The sequence below is a fragment of the Rhamphochromis sp. 'chilingali' genome (genome assembly GCF_963969265.1).
Source record: "Rhamphochromis sp. 'chilingali' genome assembly, chromosome: 20".
Classification (NCBI taxonomy): domain Eukaryota; kingdom Metazoa; phylum Chordata; class Actinopteri; order Cichliformes; family Cichlidae; genus Rhamphochromis; species Rhamphochromis sp. 'chilingali'.
This window is the reverse complement of record NC_137947.1, coordinates 4037639-4054069: the sequence shown is the minus strand read 5'-3', so window position 1 is coordinate 4054069 and position 16431 is coordinate 4037639. Positions and strand designations below refer to the sequence as shown.

At 41.4% G+C, this 16431-nt stretch overlaps 1 protein-coding gene across 1 annotated transcript in view; it reads right to left on the bottom strand.

Moving 5' to 3' along the window:
- Positions 1–450: 450 nt before the first annotated feature.
- Positions 451–16431, bottom strand: part of LOC308388075 (uncharacterized protein) — a 57488-nt gene continuing 41507 nt past the window's right edge. Inside the window, exons 3-4 of the transcript XR_013970048.1 lie at positions 4030–4266; positions 451–1144 (exon numbers count right to left, since the gene is read on the bottom strand). The gene's annotated coding sequence lies outside the window, so the exon portion shown is untranslated. The remainder of the gene's footprint in view (positions 1145–4029; positions 4267–16431) is intronic.

The following is a 16431-nucleotide window of genomic DNA, read 5'->3' as shown; positions in this document are numbered from 1 at the left end:
TCATTTTGACATACTGTATTAACACAATTGATCTAAAATCAGACAGAAAACATAAAATCCGAGTTGAAAAAGTTATATTTTTTACTGTAACAACTACAAACATGTTTATTGAATCATATTTCATAACTTTAAATGCAAATATAAATGGTCAATTTTAAAATCCTATGCACAAGTTTTGCAAACAACAAAGTTATTTGCAGCCATATACCTTTTACCTTTTTTTTAAATAACCACTTCAAACTATTTACATAACAACCAGCTGTTCAATAAGACGCCACACAAATTATTTGTGCCACACCAAAAAAAAAATTAATTTCTGTCCACTATAAAGGAGAACATCACAGCCTGATACCTGCAGGTCTGACAGCAGCAGGTGTATCACTGCTCCTGTTTTCTACCTGGAGACAGCAGTCGCCTCATTGTTCTAACACACAACACAAAACTATCCACAACACTGCACACTAACTACACAAGACAACGCATGAACTACACACTCCAAACATGCTAAACGTCACAAATCTCTCACATCTCAAAACTCGCTCTCTCTCTTTTTCTGCTGTCTCTCTCTCTCTCTCTCGCCGTCACTCCTAAAACTTCCCCCTCTTCCACATCAACACAATTTATAAACTGGTATATATCACCTTGTTGCTTTGTCATCTTGAAGTGGTCATGTGATTGGCTTACCACGACTACTTTATTCTTCCTGAGTCAAACAGCAGCACTCATCCGATTGTTTTGCCCCCTAGATCCAGGTGTTGAGCCAAAAAGTGATCGCACTTTGTTTCTGCACATCAGAAGTTCACCTGTTAGGCAGCAGGTCCTGCTGCAATTTAAGATGGGAGGAATCCTTAAGGCGTTGGCTAAACATTGAACTAACCATGTTAGTGAAACTGTCTCTTTACATTAGTAAGTTTGATTTCCTCCATGCCTGTAACTCACCTGTTTTGTCCTCTGCGTAGATATCTCAGTGCCTACCTGAGAAAGAGTAATCTGTGGAGGAGAGCTCTGTCTGGAACCTGTAGGTGATGCTGCTTGGACGTTCACTAACTGGAAATCCCTTGTCTCATGATCTTGTAAATAGTTCACTGTAAATGGGTCCTGCGTTCGAGTCCAGCCTGCACATTGGTTATGACAATTTGACGATCTGTGACAAATAAACAAGGATTCATAGTTTTTCACAGCGCTGTACATTGGAAAACAGTTACAAAGATAATCGCCTGTTTCAATAAATAGTTTCCTTTATTGAATGCCACATATGGAGCGCATGTTTTTTTTATGTCACTGTGAATGTGAGACAATTAGTTGAATAAATAAAGGTATATGAGTATATGAATGAAAAGGAAAAAATGATTGACTACACTTGTACCTAATGTTGCACCTTTTTAACAAGTCTTTTCTTTTAAACCCTAAATCAGTGGTTCCCAAACTTTTTTGCTGGGCCCCCCTTTGTTTTACAAGAAAAATGTTCGCGTCCCCCACCACCTAAAAATCAAGAATAAGGGATACTATTTGCCCGTGATTTGGAGAGCCCAGCACGTGCTCCCGACGAAGGGAAAACCAATCCTGCAGGGAGACCTACCTTGGCACTTGTGCAGGTGAAGCCAAAGGGCAGATATGCTTCACCATATTTTCTAGTCTTTGGCTTAGAATGAAGTTGGTTTGGAAACATATTCAGCAATGCTTCATCTCCTGCTTTGCGTTTGTGTGGGAGCCCCGTCAAAAACCTGTCCATTATGCTAGAAGTGTCCCCGTCCCCCCCCCCCCCCAATAATGGCTCTGCCCTAAATTAAAGTACAAAATCCAAAAGCTAGGACTTCAAAACTGGCCTCCCAGTTATGACTGGGGAGTCAAGAACTGCTACCTAGGACATCAATGATGACACAACCAACATCTGACAAAAAAGCATAATACGAGGCACCAGCATGAGAACCCATTGGACCGTGGTGCTGGACGACAACTACCATCATGTTTTGCTAATAATAAAGATGGTGCCCCACAGAAGTTTTTGCTTTAATTTGTCCACCATCTGTATTTCCACTTTATGCCCACCCGCCCCTTCCTCTTCTATTCCTGGCTTTTCTCCCTCTCACTCTTTGAACCGTTTGAGCAGCAAGGCTCAGGGTGTTAGCAGGGAATTTGTCCAGCTTTGACAGGGGCGAGCCGTTTTTCCTCAACGCTCTTTGAAGAGCGACCGCTTATCGACACTGGGGCTAAGCGCCGGCCTTCTGAGCTCGGGCTGCAGCTCCACTGGGAGCGCAGCGAGGCTAGGCTCCATCACGATCTGGTCGCAAACTCACACGTACAATGTTCAGACACTCACATGCATGCACATGCACTCAAAGAGTGAAAAGCACGTACTCCTCAACACAAATGCGTGTAAAGAAGACACACATAAATTCACAAATCACACACCCAGGAAGACATTTGCAAGAAAGATGTAGTGACATTTGGATATGTGGGGAAGGAGATAATAGGGATGATGGAGATATGGGCACTAGCATATGCACTCTCACACACATACACACAATAACCTTTTCCCTTGGCATACAAGGGAGGAAAACAGAGTAACGCTGGCAAAAGGAAGATCAATGGAGCTTTGTGGCCTCATGGTGTGAAAGAGGTGAGCTGAGGAAGGTAGGATTTTATATTGGGATCTAACATCTATTGTGGAAAATTGACCACAACTTCATTCTGCAACTCATATTCAACAGAAAAAAAAGCATTTCTCTCCTACAACTGTGAACTTCAAACTCCAGAATCCCTTTTCAACTGTAGGAAACTTTGAGTTCAATTGGAACTTTGATCCCTTGCACAATAATGTGACCATGCTCATAGGCCCAGATATGACCGTGTTTCAGTAGGTCATCATGCTCATGACACAATGCGTAGTTGCACGAAGGCCACAGCATTATCTACTGGGAAAAGAATGTCCTGCTACGGTTAGATCAAATTCATATATTTGACTGAGTTCTTGTTGGCTAAACCTTCAGCGGGGCAAATATTTGATAAAAGCTTCTGTAATCTCTGAACTTTAAATAGAGCACACCTGTCCAGAGTACAGACAGAAAATAGAGCTCAAATTTATGGCTACCAAGACAGAACATGCCATAAAACAGCGTAATGATGATTACAAAATGATCATAAATTTGCTTTTCTTTCAGAAACACAAAGGTCAAGATTCATTAGAGGAAGCATCACTAAAATCAGTACGATTTGCTAACCCTGCTACCTTATAAACAGTGTTGCAAAGTGGGAAGCAGATTTATCAGTCAGCTTAGACCAAAACTTCTGGTCTCAGATTTGCTTAAAAACCTTTAAATTAATTAAAAATTCCAGTCTGCAATTAATACAATACAAAATATTACATAGAGTGCACTATACAGGTCATCGGATGTTCAAGATGGGCTTTACATCTTCCAACAACTGCTCACACTGTCAAGGCAATACACCAGACAATTACATCCACGCTCTTTGGTTCTGTCCACCAGTGCAAAAGTTTTGGCGCGAGATATGTGAAGACTTATCAAAGTGTCTGAAATGTAACATTCCAACTTCCCCCTTAGTGTGTTTCTTGGGCAGCTTAGATAATGTCACTTCAGAAAAGAATATAGCCCATATGATTTTCACTGCCCTATGCATAGCCAAGAAAACAGTCCTCATGAACTGGAAAAATAAAAATAATCTTAATTCTAACCAATATAGAAATTATCTATTAGATTACATTAGTCTTGACACAGCCTCTGCCACCACATCAGATCAATTGCTCTGGACTCCTTTTATCAGCTCCATCACCTAGTGGGGGTGGGGGGTCATAGTTTGGTCCCGCCTTCACTGTTGTGATTGGTGTGGGGGTAGGGACAGGCTTAGGGCGTCGGGGGGTTCCCCGGAGGCATCTTCCTTGGGGGGCTCAACCCGGGGTAGCGGTCATGTCCGGTTGGGGGCTCTGTTGGCTCTCAGGTGACTGTTTCCTCGCGGCTGCGTGCAGCGGGGCCAGGGGAGGGTCTGTGCTGAAGGACGTGGGTTACTGACCTGGTAGCCTGGCTGGCCCTGGGTGGGTCCGGGATGGGCGTGAGGTTCTGGGGGCGCTCCGTCTCTGGGCTGGGGCCCGGGCCGGGCCTCGGGGGCTTGGATCCTGGTTGGTGTGTTGCCGGGGTTGTGGGCGGGTGGGTGCATGGGGGCCCGGCCCTGGAGCAGGGTGCCGCCGGTGCGTCGAACCACCTGGGGGGCTCTTCAACTGGTGGGGGAGATGGTCACAGTCTGTAACATCTGAAAATAAAATATAATAAATAATAAAAACAAAGATCGACCAAATGGACCAATACGGCAATGCCACGATGATCCATTTGGCAAAGTAAATCCATTGGGTATCCTTGTTGGTCTTCAGACAACAATTCTGATGGCTAAAGAACCAAATGGGACAGGCGAGAGAAAAAAAAAAAAAAGATTCATTAGAGGAAGCATCACTAAAATCAGTACGATTTGCTAACCCTGCTACCTTATAAACAGTGTTGGGTGTAACAGGTTACAACAATCACATTACATTTATCAGTAAAATAACCTGTTCCGATTATCTGCATGCAATGTTAAAAACAAAGAAACATGCAAAGGAAAAAATATCACTGCACGTTGCTTTTATATTTTGTATGTTTTACAAATCCCTGGTAAAGAACTCTTTAAGCTGGAGAGCTTTTAATATGAAGTGACCAGCTTTTCATGGTTCACAACTTTGACAGTGTAACAAGTCTTTGCAGTGACCTTCCATCCAAACGAGGCATGTCATACTCTTGCCATGCAGTCTGAGAAGAGACGCAAACTATGTCATGATGAGTGAGCCAGCCTTGGCTATAAAATGCAAATAATGGAATGGATTAGACTATCGCTTGAAAGAAGATTAGAGTCCAAGGCTAAAGCCAGGAGAAAGGCCAGTAACATTTGATAAAGACAGAGTGGAGAAAGGCAAGGTAAGTTAAAGAGACGAAGGTAAAAGAGGGATATCGGAGTATTTCAGGGAACGATAAGCTAGGGATTGTCAAAGCAGTAAGACTAAACTAGCTTTATCATTGTGGAGAAATTTAAGGCATTTCCGAGTCCCTCGTCTTGACTATAACGGAATTTTTTCCAGCGCTATTGACGGACGACTTTAAAAATTAGCTTTCACCTTCTAATTGCATCCTTGTAGTGTCTGATTGGAACGATACTTTGAAGATAGTGAGCTCCCAAAATGAATTTCTCCTTCATTATCTATAATCTGTTCCCATGCCTGAGATGCCAGTGCAATTTGAGCTAAATCTGGCTATCAGAAGGACAGGGGAAAAAAAGAAGAGTGAAAAGTGCAAATGAGAGATGAAAATGTAGAAAAGATAAAAATGTCCATATGTTTCAGAGGCTGGCTATCTTTTCCTCTCACTCTCTCTCCTAGTTTCCGTCTGTCTCCCTCTCCCTCTCTGGTTCCAGCACTGACCCCACTCATTAAAGCTGATTAAAACTTTTCCAGCGAGCGCTGTTTGCCCTCAGAAGACGATAACCTCTACAAGGCTGCTACATAAAAGAATAATAGGCGACTACAAAGAGGGTTGGACAAAGAAAAAACCCCTTCGCCTGGGCCCAGCAAGGCCCCAATTGGAACATTTTAGAAAATTAATGAAATTTTAGATCAAATGAATTATAAATTAAGGAGCTGGAGAGAGGAAAAAAAGATGAATAAGTCATAAGAAAATGTACTCTTGCTATCAAACTGTAGGAACATGTTATCCTCCACCAGGCTTGAAGAAACAGGGTCAGGTTCAAGCCATGCGGATTGGGAGGAAAACAAAGGTTCCCGCTCAGCTCCTGCTTTGAAGATAATTGTTGCAACTGCACTTGAAAGGGGACTCTGGCCCCGGCTCCTACTGAGAGCGATCCACTTTGACTCAGTGGCTGTTTTTGTTGTTTTGTTGTTTGCCATTGTTTTTTAGGCGAAGCGGCAGCAGGGATTTGCGACATGTGGGAATGCTCTTTTTTTTAACAGAAATCGCATCAAATGCAAGCAGAAGCCGAATGTGTGACGCTGGCTTCTTTTTTTTCTTTCTAATTAATAAAATTCCCTTTAATGTGCTATTAAAAATAAATTTAAGACAGGAGGCAGTGTGGCGAAGGGTTTGTGCAAAGTTGGAGGCCTTGGAAAAGTTGCGGTTTTTCCTTTCTCTGTGTGAGAGGCTCTGGCTGCCATGCGACAGGACTAACGTGACTATTAGAGACATGTGCGACTTCCCTCTATGCTGGTCATGTTTGCATTCAGAAGCTGTCAAATGTAACTGAAAAATTCATAAAAGTGAGAGCTTGGCCTCTGTCAGTTGTCATTTTGCACCATTAAAGTCTATGGTTACATGTTGCTGAAGTGTTGGTTGAAGCGCTTAACAACAGCACAATCTGTCTTGTGCTAAAGGGAAGGCATGCCACACACTAACACTGCTGAGGGGTGTTAAATGGATCATTAGCGCTGAGCTGAGGAGGTGCCCTTTCTCTTGTGGGGGTCAGAGGTCACAGGCCTGAGGAAACAAACCACTGCCTGATCAAAGAGCGGTCAAGACTGGTCAGCCCCTCTGAGTTCATTCACTTTTATAAGCTAGCCCGAGTGGGTTTTTCTGGGTGTGTGCATACGTGTATTCAGGGGAAAAAATGCTAATTTTTAACACCAAAATTTCCCAATGGTTTAAGGTTGTTTTTTTTCCAAAATTGACAGTTTTTCCATTTCCATTTTCACAAAAAGTTTATGTGTGCGTTCATGAGAACATGATGGCTTTCTTTGATTTTAATGTACATTTTTTAATTCATGTGTATTAACATCTTTCACTTAAATAGAGATCCATGTTCTCCTTACATCTCATTTCCAATTTTTTGGAGACCTAGTTCCATTGGAAATAAAAAAAAAAACAAGATGTTTTGACAGTGGTGCTGATGATAATGGAAGGTTTTTACTCTGTTTGACCATGAACACTAAGCAGCGTCAGTAGTCTCAAAGCACTATTTTCAGCAAATAGCTCATCTATTAGTCTTGTAACAAATAGCTATTAGGTATCACACTGATAGACGTGAACCTTTCCCTGGGGCCATTTTCATCTCTAATGTTTGGATTTTAATTGTCGTCCATACTGCTTTGAGTGCTCAGGTAGAGTAGAAAAGCACTATATAAGAACCAGTCTGTTTACCATTTACCAACATCAGTCTTTTCAGTGAGGGCATTAAAATGTAACGTAAACTTGTTGTGCTGTATCTTGCAAACACAGCAGAGGGAAGCAGTGCTGTAAAGCAGCAGAATTTCCACAAATTTGGATGCAGAAAATGCAGAAATATGTTTGATCTACTGTCAGCTGATAGAACACAAGTAGACATTCAAACAGTGCAAGTGAGTCCTGTATTTTTTTTCTTCAGTTGTTTGGCCACTGCTAGCTCAGTAGCACATTATGCAAGCATACGAATGCAAACAACATAGCAGTTCAGTTACTAACTGCATCATAACTAACAGGTATACACTCAGAAACTCTTTCAGATACATTTCTTAATACAAACACAATTCTTGTTTTTTTAGCCTATTTTTTCCTTTCACAATTGATAATGTGGCTCTTTGCATTCTCTACCTTCACTGGGGAGGATTTTTCATATACTGGGGTAAAAAAAATAGAAACTCTTTGAAGCATTCAAAAAATATTTTACACACATTACTTTGACTAAGTTAGTTTTTGAGTCACACAAATGCTGCTTGCCATCTGACCCAATCCTTGGCCTATTCACCCTTGGACAATGATTTTCATGTGTGAGGCTGACTTTGTGGAAACTCAACAGCTAAATTCAATTACCCTTTGGACCATTATGAAAACAGGTGCAAGTCATTTTACCTTGATGATTAGCTATATTCCCTCAAACTAGAGTGCACTGATAGGAGCTAAGGGCTCGTCCACATTAGATACTGTTGAGCAACACTATTGTTAACCTTCTGAACTCTCCTGCTGGCTAGTGTTTATATCCTGTACCTGTGTATTCTATTGTCATCATCCATCCATGGATTAACATTCACCCATGTTCTAAAATTTTCAGCCTATTTAGAACACCAAGGCTTGACATCTTTTAACAGAAAAACTGTGAGGCTGTAATTAATTTATAAGGTTTCATTTGGAAAGTAAACTCTTCTACTATTTGAAAACGTATTTGGAGTAGTAACAGGCCTAAAAGCTATCTGCAGACAATGAACAGTATCAGAAAGTGATATCCTTAAGAAATCTGAGAAACCCCTGAAAACCCCTGACACAGGACCTGATAGATATACCTGGTTCTTACTCTTCACTGAAGCCTCACCAGAAATCTTCTCAGTAGAAGGATGGCTTTGAAGAAGCCATTGTTGAGGAATGAAAACAGGAAGAAAAGGCAGAGGTATGCGAAAATTACTTAGAAGTAGACTAAAAATCAGTGGTGATTAATCCAAATTTCATATTTTTGGTTCAAATCATCTTCAGGCTTTATGAAGGAGGTCAGGAGAGAGGCATAACACTGACTATCTACAGCCATCTGTAAGACACAGTGGAGGCTCTGTCATAATTTGGGGCTACATTTCAGTCAGAGGCGTTGGGGATTGGTGGAATTATAAATGCAGAAGTTAGATTTTGTTTTACCAAGGTACACCATCTGGGAAATGTCTGATTGGCAGCTTAATTAACAGCTTAATTTCAGCTTGACAATGATCCCAAACACACTTGAACTTTATCAGTCATTGACTGGCCTCCCCAGAGCCCATACCTCAACATTACTGAAACAGTATAGGATCATGTTGAAAGAGAATGGAACAAAAGCTTGCCAACATCCAAAGAAGAACTTTGAACACATTCCTGAAGGTAACTTAAGGAAATGATCAGAACACTTGCCTAAGTTAGTTGTGTTGAAGACAAAAAGTTGTCATACCAAATATTCACCTCTTATAGACCTCATTCCATTTATGTTTGCACAGTTTAGTAAATCGCTGCGCGTCTTTCCCATTTTCCTAGCAACAAATAAAGAAATGAAGGGTGACTTGAGCCTTTTGCACAGTACTGTAAAGCGCTACAGAGTCTGGGCGACCTGCAGATTGAACTGATGATTCTCTGTATGTCAGTCATTAGTACTGTCACTATGGTTCTTGACTAATTACGCATTTGGTGGTTTCATGGGCAATCCTTCCGTCTGCTTTATATGTTATAGTGACCGAAAGAGCCAATGGTAACAGCAATGCATTTGTTTGATTATCCATTGGTGGTCCTTTTTGCTTATCTGTAAGGGCAGTGAACAGCAGCCAGCTCCAGGTCAGCTTTCAAAGTGGAAGATAAAGTGAAGTACAGAGAATGGTTGCAAACGGCCTTTTTGCACTAGCAGGTATCGCTGTCAAAATCCCCCGAGGCTGACATGTTATTCCACTGTTTGAGCCAATAACTTGCCCTTTGAGCCATCCAACTGCGTGTCTGAGACAGTGTGTTGGTTATTGTGTTTGTGTTCAAGTATAAAAGAAGGCCAAATAAAACATTCTCCTCCCCTTTGTACCCTGACATGTGTGTTTGTATGTGCGTTAAGAGAAAGAACGAGAGAGAACGGTAATGGATAACGCCTACTCTCACATAGCTAGTGAGCTCTAACACACAAGAAAAAAGCTAAGCTAACAATAGATAATCGGACATGGGGTGCTAGTCTTCTTTACAATAGACCATCACCAGCGCTCAGAGCTTGTTACTGTATGCGCCTCAAAAATTAATGTGCCTCTCCCTGGCTGCTCTGCTACATGCCAAGCTTTGATATAAGGTTACTGTGCTTAGGGTCCCACCACAGGAGGGGTCCCAACTCTAGGAGTATGGTGTTTCATGTCTTCCTGTTTTAAATGCCCGCACAGGCTCCTCTCCTGGACCTGGGCACCCCTAAAGGAGCAAGTTCTGATCAAGGTCGTGCTTCTATTCTCTTTTGTGTTTAACAGTCAGCAAAAGAAAAGAAAAGGGCTGTTTTCACATTTTCTTGCAGTCATGCCAGTGTTGTGCAATTTTGGATTTAGGAGAAGGAGGAGGAGCTTAAAAATTACCACATCATGAGGTAGTTCATTAACATTATATATATACAGCTGTGAGCGCCATTTTTGGTTGTTGGGTGAATGTGTTTAGCTAAATTTCTAGACAACATGGTTGTGAGAATTACCATTATAGCTAATTAGTTAGCACTAGCAAAATAAGATTTGCACATATTTGCAGATAGCTAACAGCAAATGTGAACAAATAAGGTCTGAACCCAGGGACATGCTGCTCAGGGTACATGCATCCATGCAGTGCCTGCCTTAAACTCTTTTCAGACTTTCTAATAATTTGTAATAACCACATGTAAAGCCATAATGCTAATACTAGCTAGACCCATAGATTATAAATAAAGGTTGAACATAGCAACTGTCACCAATAGCAATTAGCCATAGCTTAATACACACTCTGTGTAATGTTTTATTTTGTTTTGGTGTGGGTTTCTTAAAAGGATCCATAATTTACAAAATGAAGACCATATATATTAAAAAAAGACTTGACTCAACAAAAAAGACCTTAAGGTCATTAGTACAATGTTTACTGAGAACGTAAATAAATAAAAAAAACAATCACTTCTTTATATGCTTAAATAGAAACAGTCCTTTTTCTACAACCTGAGGTGTTGCCCCCTACTGGTCATTAGAACAAACACAGGTTTAGGGCCCTCTCACATTCATCTTTCATTTACAGCCTATGTTTTACTTACGTGTATGGCCACACCTAGTCTCTGTATGTACCATTGACCCCGTGTAGAAGCAACCAATGCGGAATTAACATAGTGGGTATATAACTTTAGCTGCTAAATTTAATTTAAATTTAATTTCCAAGTTCAGCATAAAGCTAACAGATGCTAACTGTTGGAACGATTCAGGTAACTTAGTATGTATCACTATTAACAGATAGCAAATTGCCTAGTTTTAGTTATTGTATTATTTTATTAACAATTTTCTTTATAACGCTGTTTTGAAAATGTTTTACTTTGTTATTAGGGAGCAATAGTGGTTAGCTAGTTTTGCAAGCAGCATATTGTTAGCTCCCACATATATTAAGTGGACCAATCTCTAGCTCGTCTTCAAATTAACTTCAGAGTTTGGTGTTTCCTATTGAATTTGCTAAAGAACATGTAGCTTAGCTTAAATCCCAAATACTGAATAATCAGTTGCATCTTTTTCTTTAGAAATTTTACACCTTTACTTGATGGGAAAACTAGAGAGACGTAATAAAATAAGAGAGGCATGTTCAGCTTCAGTTTATATTTGGTGTTTAGCATTTAACTGACTCAGTCTGTATATTGTGCTGAAAAACCAAAAAGACAGGATTGGAAGAATACTCTAATTCGGTTAATTAATAGGAAACACTCACTGCGGGGCTCAAAGGTCTGATGATATTTTCACATGTGTGTCAATAAATGGTTTTGGCATGAACATAACTAACCTCATTGCTCATATGTTCTGTCACAGAAAGTGAGGAGACTTCGGTTCAACTTTTCATGTTTCATCCGTCTATTCTTGGCAGAAAGGAGCCTTATTACTGCATTTCAGTAAAAGCTCAAAATAGCCTGCACTAAAATGACCTTTTGGACAGAGGAAAACATATTTGCGACAATACTGCTCCCCAGAGAGAAAGTTTAAGATCATCTGCTGCTTAACGTGTGAAAACTGTAACAGGAAGTTGGCAGGCCCCTCACTGTTCTGACATATGCAGACACCCCCCCAACCCCCCCCCCCCCCACACAGGGATCTGTCAGTCAGTTTCAGGGGCACAGCTGCAGCAGGGCATGGGGAGAATTAGCCCCCTACTGTGCCCCCCATCACACCCCACCCGTCCATCTCCACCCACCAGTCTTCCTTCCCTCCCTCCCTCCAACACTCATTCTTCTGCCCATTCACCCCCCTAGCCGAGGGGCCATCTTTTCCTTTGGTCCTAATCATGGATTTTTCTCCAAATAATGTGGTTTATTTTAGTAAAGGGGGTGGGTAGGAGCCAAGCTCGTCAAGGCTGCCCCTCTCTCCCATTTGAAACCATACTGTATGTGCTGCAGGGAGGTAATGTGACAGGAAAATGCATGCCTCCGATGGTACAGCTGCTAATAATGTCAGGTCAAGTGGTGCTCTTCTCTCTTGTGCAGTTTAGCATTGATTTGTTTCATCCGGGTTCCTAAAGTTCATTGCTTCCCTTCAAATTTAAATCTGTGATGGGCAGTCGGTGCAGGGATGGAGGGTAGGAAATGTGGCTTGCGGTCCAAAGAGTGAGGGAATGATTATGTCGGTCAGCTTTTGTGTGCATAAGGGTTTAAGGGTTCACACTAGATTAGTGGCTGGAGGATTAAATTAGGGGACTTCAAGAAAATCCCTCAGAATCTGCTCTGTTTATCCCCATGTAGGCAAACAGAAGTTTACGTTTCACCATAAATACTCTACATCTGTGGTTAAAGCATGTTAGGTTTTTTGTACTTTTAATTACCCACAGGCCTTCTTTATACGTTTCATTTTTAATACAAGAAAAGTTCCCGTTTGCTTCTAATCCCATATTTCATTTGAATATCCACCAGGTCACACATGCTTTTCTTTGGCCACGTGAAAAGCCGGAAACTAGAGCTTTGCAGTTTTCTGTCAAATGATTTTCCATTGGGGTGTTGTAAACAGGCAGTGAGGAAATAAACCAAACCCTATCTATAACTCTGATCCTAAACTTAGATGGGTCACTTGTGACTTTGTGGATGCTAAGAGGTTAAACCAGCAAGTCCACTGAAATTCATATACTTGTAGCACTTCCGACTGGAGCACTGTACAGGTGAAAGACATCAAAAACAGAAATACAATTGTTCCCCATGCTGTACTTTGCTAAGAGAGGCATGATCACGGCATCACGATTCACATCATATTTGCACTTTGCACTCTGCATGTGTCAGCCTTTCACAGTATGCATGCATTTTCCCATCTACTTGGAGAGCATGTTGGTACCCCTGCATTCAAATCTAGCATTTCCTTTCATGTATGGCCTTGCACCACATGGCTGACCACAAACCAGCCTCCAAGAAATCTCTAAAATAAACATCTGCACTCTCTTTGAGCATGTCTCAACAACCATATGTGGTGCTCTGGCCCGTGTTTTACTGAAAGGTCCGGGGCTCTTAATGGCCCTGACATCTTGTGTTTAGGCAAAAAGGATTAAACCACTCTTTATACAGTACCTTGTTTTTTTTTTTAAAGAAAGCATCCGCTTACCAAATCAGCGGGTGAATGCTTGCAAAACTCAAATGCAGGACCGCGTAATGACAGCCAAGACCTCCGGTAGAGAGGCCACAGAGGTTGTAAAATAATGTGAGGCGGCAGGGAATACGGGATGACCAGTGCATAAGTATGGGTTTCTTTCTTAGTTATTCATGTCTTTATGTGTGTGCAGGCCTTGTGATCAGTGAGCCCCAGAGTGGAATGGTCGCCTCAAATAGAGTGCGACAATAGGCTTCATAAGTCAAAGTCTGAGAACCGTGTGACAATCTGCAGCACAGTGGGAAAGGAGGTGATACAACACTGGTATCAGGGAGGACGCTCGAATCCTCTCCTCTATTTCGAAACCACGCTAACCAGCCGAGTTTATGACAAATTGTAGACCAAGTTAAAGCAAATGACAAATTGCAAGTTTCTCATCCCACTGCGGTAAACATTTGCTCTCTAAGGTTCAGTTAATTTCTGGAGAGTCTTTTGGCTGACATCCAACTCCTAGGGTTTGGTCATTTTTTATTAGCATCTGTGGTCTCAGTTTTAGACAATTGTGCAGCATTCCATCACATTTACAAACCAGTTTCTTCCAGATGTGCATTTGGTGGGTTTGTAGATTAATGTTGACTTTGATTTACTACGCTCAGTAATATGCATATAATAATATAACACGGTTTTAATGCTGCTGGACAGGAGGTTAACCGTCAGATTTTATATACCTAGAACCCAAACACCAGTACCAGTTGCTCCTTGTAATTAAATGAAAATATTTACAAAAATGTCAGGGGTGTACTCAGTTTTGTGAGATGAAAAAATGACTCTCCCTCTGCTGTTTCTGCAGTTTACTGCAATAACTGTTTCTCTTTGCAGTAGTTTCAAATGTTTGTTTTGTTATGGCATCACAAAAAAAAGAAATTTGGTGGAGGCCAGAATACTTTGAGGCCTAAAAATGTGGAGTGTAGAAACCAGTGAATAATATCACAGTGGCTACTGCATATCACCCTTTCTTAGCTATACCTTTTTTTTATGGGCTGGTTGCGGCTCGGGACGTAGAGCTGGGGAACTACTAATCAGAAGGTTGGGGGTTTGATCCCTGGCTGCTTTTGAGTGAATGTGTGAATAAGGCTTGATGTATAAAGTGTTTTGAGTTCCCTTTTCACATGCAGTGCATGTCATATAGACGACTGCATAATGTAGGCGACAAAAACAATCTACTGAAACGTCTTGCATTTACATGCAGTAAAAATAGCATATTCTAAATACTATAAGTATATCCTTATTAGACTACCTTTAGTGTTCAACTGTTTTAGCATCACATGACAAAATACTTGAGAGTGGAAGGAGAACACAGGGAATTTACTTCCTGTCAAAATCAGAGCCTAAAATTGCAACAAAACATAAGAAGTGTTAACCAGCAACTGTTAAAGCCAGCTGCTGCATGCTCTCATAATATGCAACAGCTTGGTAATAGCTTTATATTGGTAACACTTTGGATATTGCTAGTAGAGTGGGTAACACAAATACAACTCAACTTTTCACGTCAGTACCTTCTGAAAGTTTAATATTAACATATAAGATCCCAAACTAGTGAACCAACCTGGCAGCAGGTGACCCCGAACACTGATGATACTGTTTTCTTTTATAGAGCAAAGGTCATCTCAGTTATGCCGATGGTGAGCTCTTTCAACAGATTACGACACAAATGCATTTTTCTCCAGTATAACACACAGGCTGAAGGTTAGAGGGAAGATTGCTGCCTGCTGCATCTGACAGAGATCCTTAAAGTTTTATTTATTCATTCATTTTTGGAAGAAATCCAACAATTAAAGAGTGAAATAAACTAATATGGCGAGAGAACAACAGCATAGGATGCACCCCAATATTCACTAAAGAGAAAAAAAAATAAATGATGAACCTCTGTAGCCAAAAGAAAAATACATCCACTGACCCCACCCCTCCCCCACTTATGATTTTCATATATCCCCTAAGGAATTCTTATTATTTCTTGGATAGCTGTGTACTGCAGTAATCTATGCATAAATGTATGTGCACAGTGTGTTATGCTAATGGAGGTGCATCACGACTAAATAAAAAAAACCTTCAATGTGCCGTCTGTTCCGAACGCACTCAATAAGCACAAAAGCCCCCCGAGTGGCAACGAAGGACAGATTGCGCCAAAACCAATTATTGCGCCTTTGTTTTAGCGGTTGTTAAGTCCACAGATCTCTTAAGAGCCGGAGCCCTGTTCTGATGTCTTTGAGTCAGGGTTGTTGGTGGATGGCATTAGCCACAGCTACAGCTACAAAGAGCCAGGCGGCGACGGGGCCTGAGCTCCGGTCCAGATGGCACACTGCCACCGCGACCTTGTCAGCACCTGCTCCCCAGGCACTTTGTCCGGGCATCGCTGGCGGGAACTGAGACAGACACATCATGCCACCCCATCGCCATGGCAGCTAATGAGACCCGTGCCTGCTTAATTAAGGAAACCAGCTTAATGCAAGAAAGAGGCAAGGTGGGGCAGGAGGGGGGACATAAAAAAAATAAAACACACACACATACACAGAGCATATGCTGGACTGCAACCAACCAAATCAACAGAAATAAATAATTGCCCCCCCACCCCCCCCACCCCCCACCCCACACACGCACACACACACACAAAGTGATCGCTACTGCCAAAATATCATTAAAATTGGAAATGTAAATCTCCTTATCGGCCTTCCAATGTCATGAATTAGCACTACAGCTCCACACATTAAATCAAGGCTAAAAATATTCAATTAATAAATGAATGAGTGGTGATGAACTTCTGATTATTTTGGGCTGCAGTCCAAGTGAACCTTATCAGGGAATGTCACCTTGGACTGGGCCTCGTTGGTGTGTTAAATGACATCGAGGCATCCTTCTATATCTGCTTATTTATTTCTTTCTCTTAAAGAGCACTCCGTATCGTGAAAGTCTCTCTGCTGAGATGATGGGGGCTGTCCATGTTTATGCCTGATTAGCTGAAGCACCAGAACACGTTCTTTCTTTAGCTACAGAAAAAAAGGCAATAAATCATAGATTTTATTAAATTCCAAGTAAAGCCACGTGCCTGTGATGGAATTACGCTCTTTAAAATGTTACACGTCAGCCCTGCTCCTCCCTTTGCACAC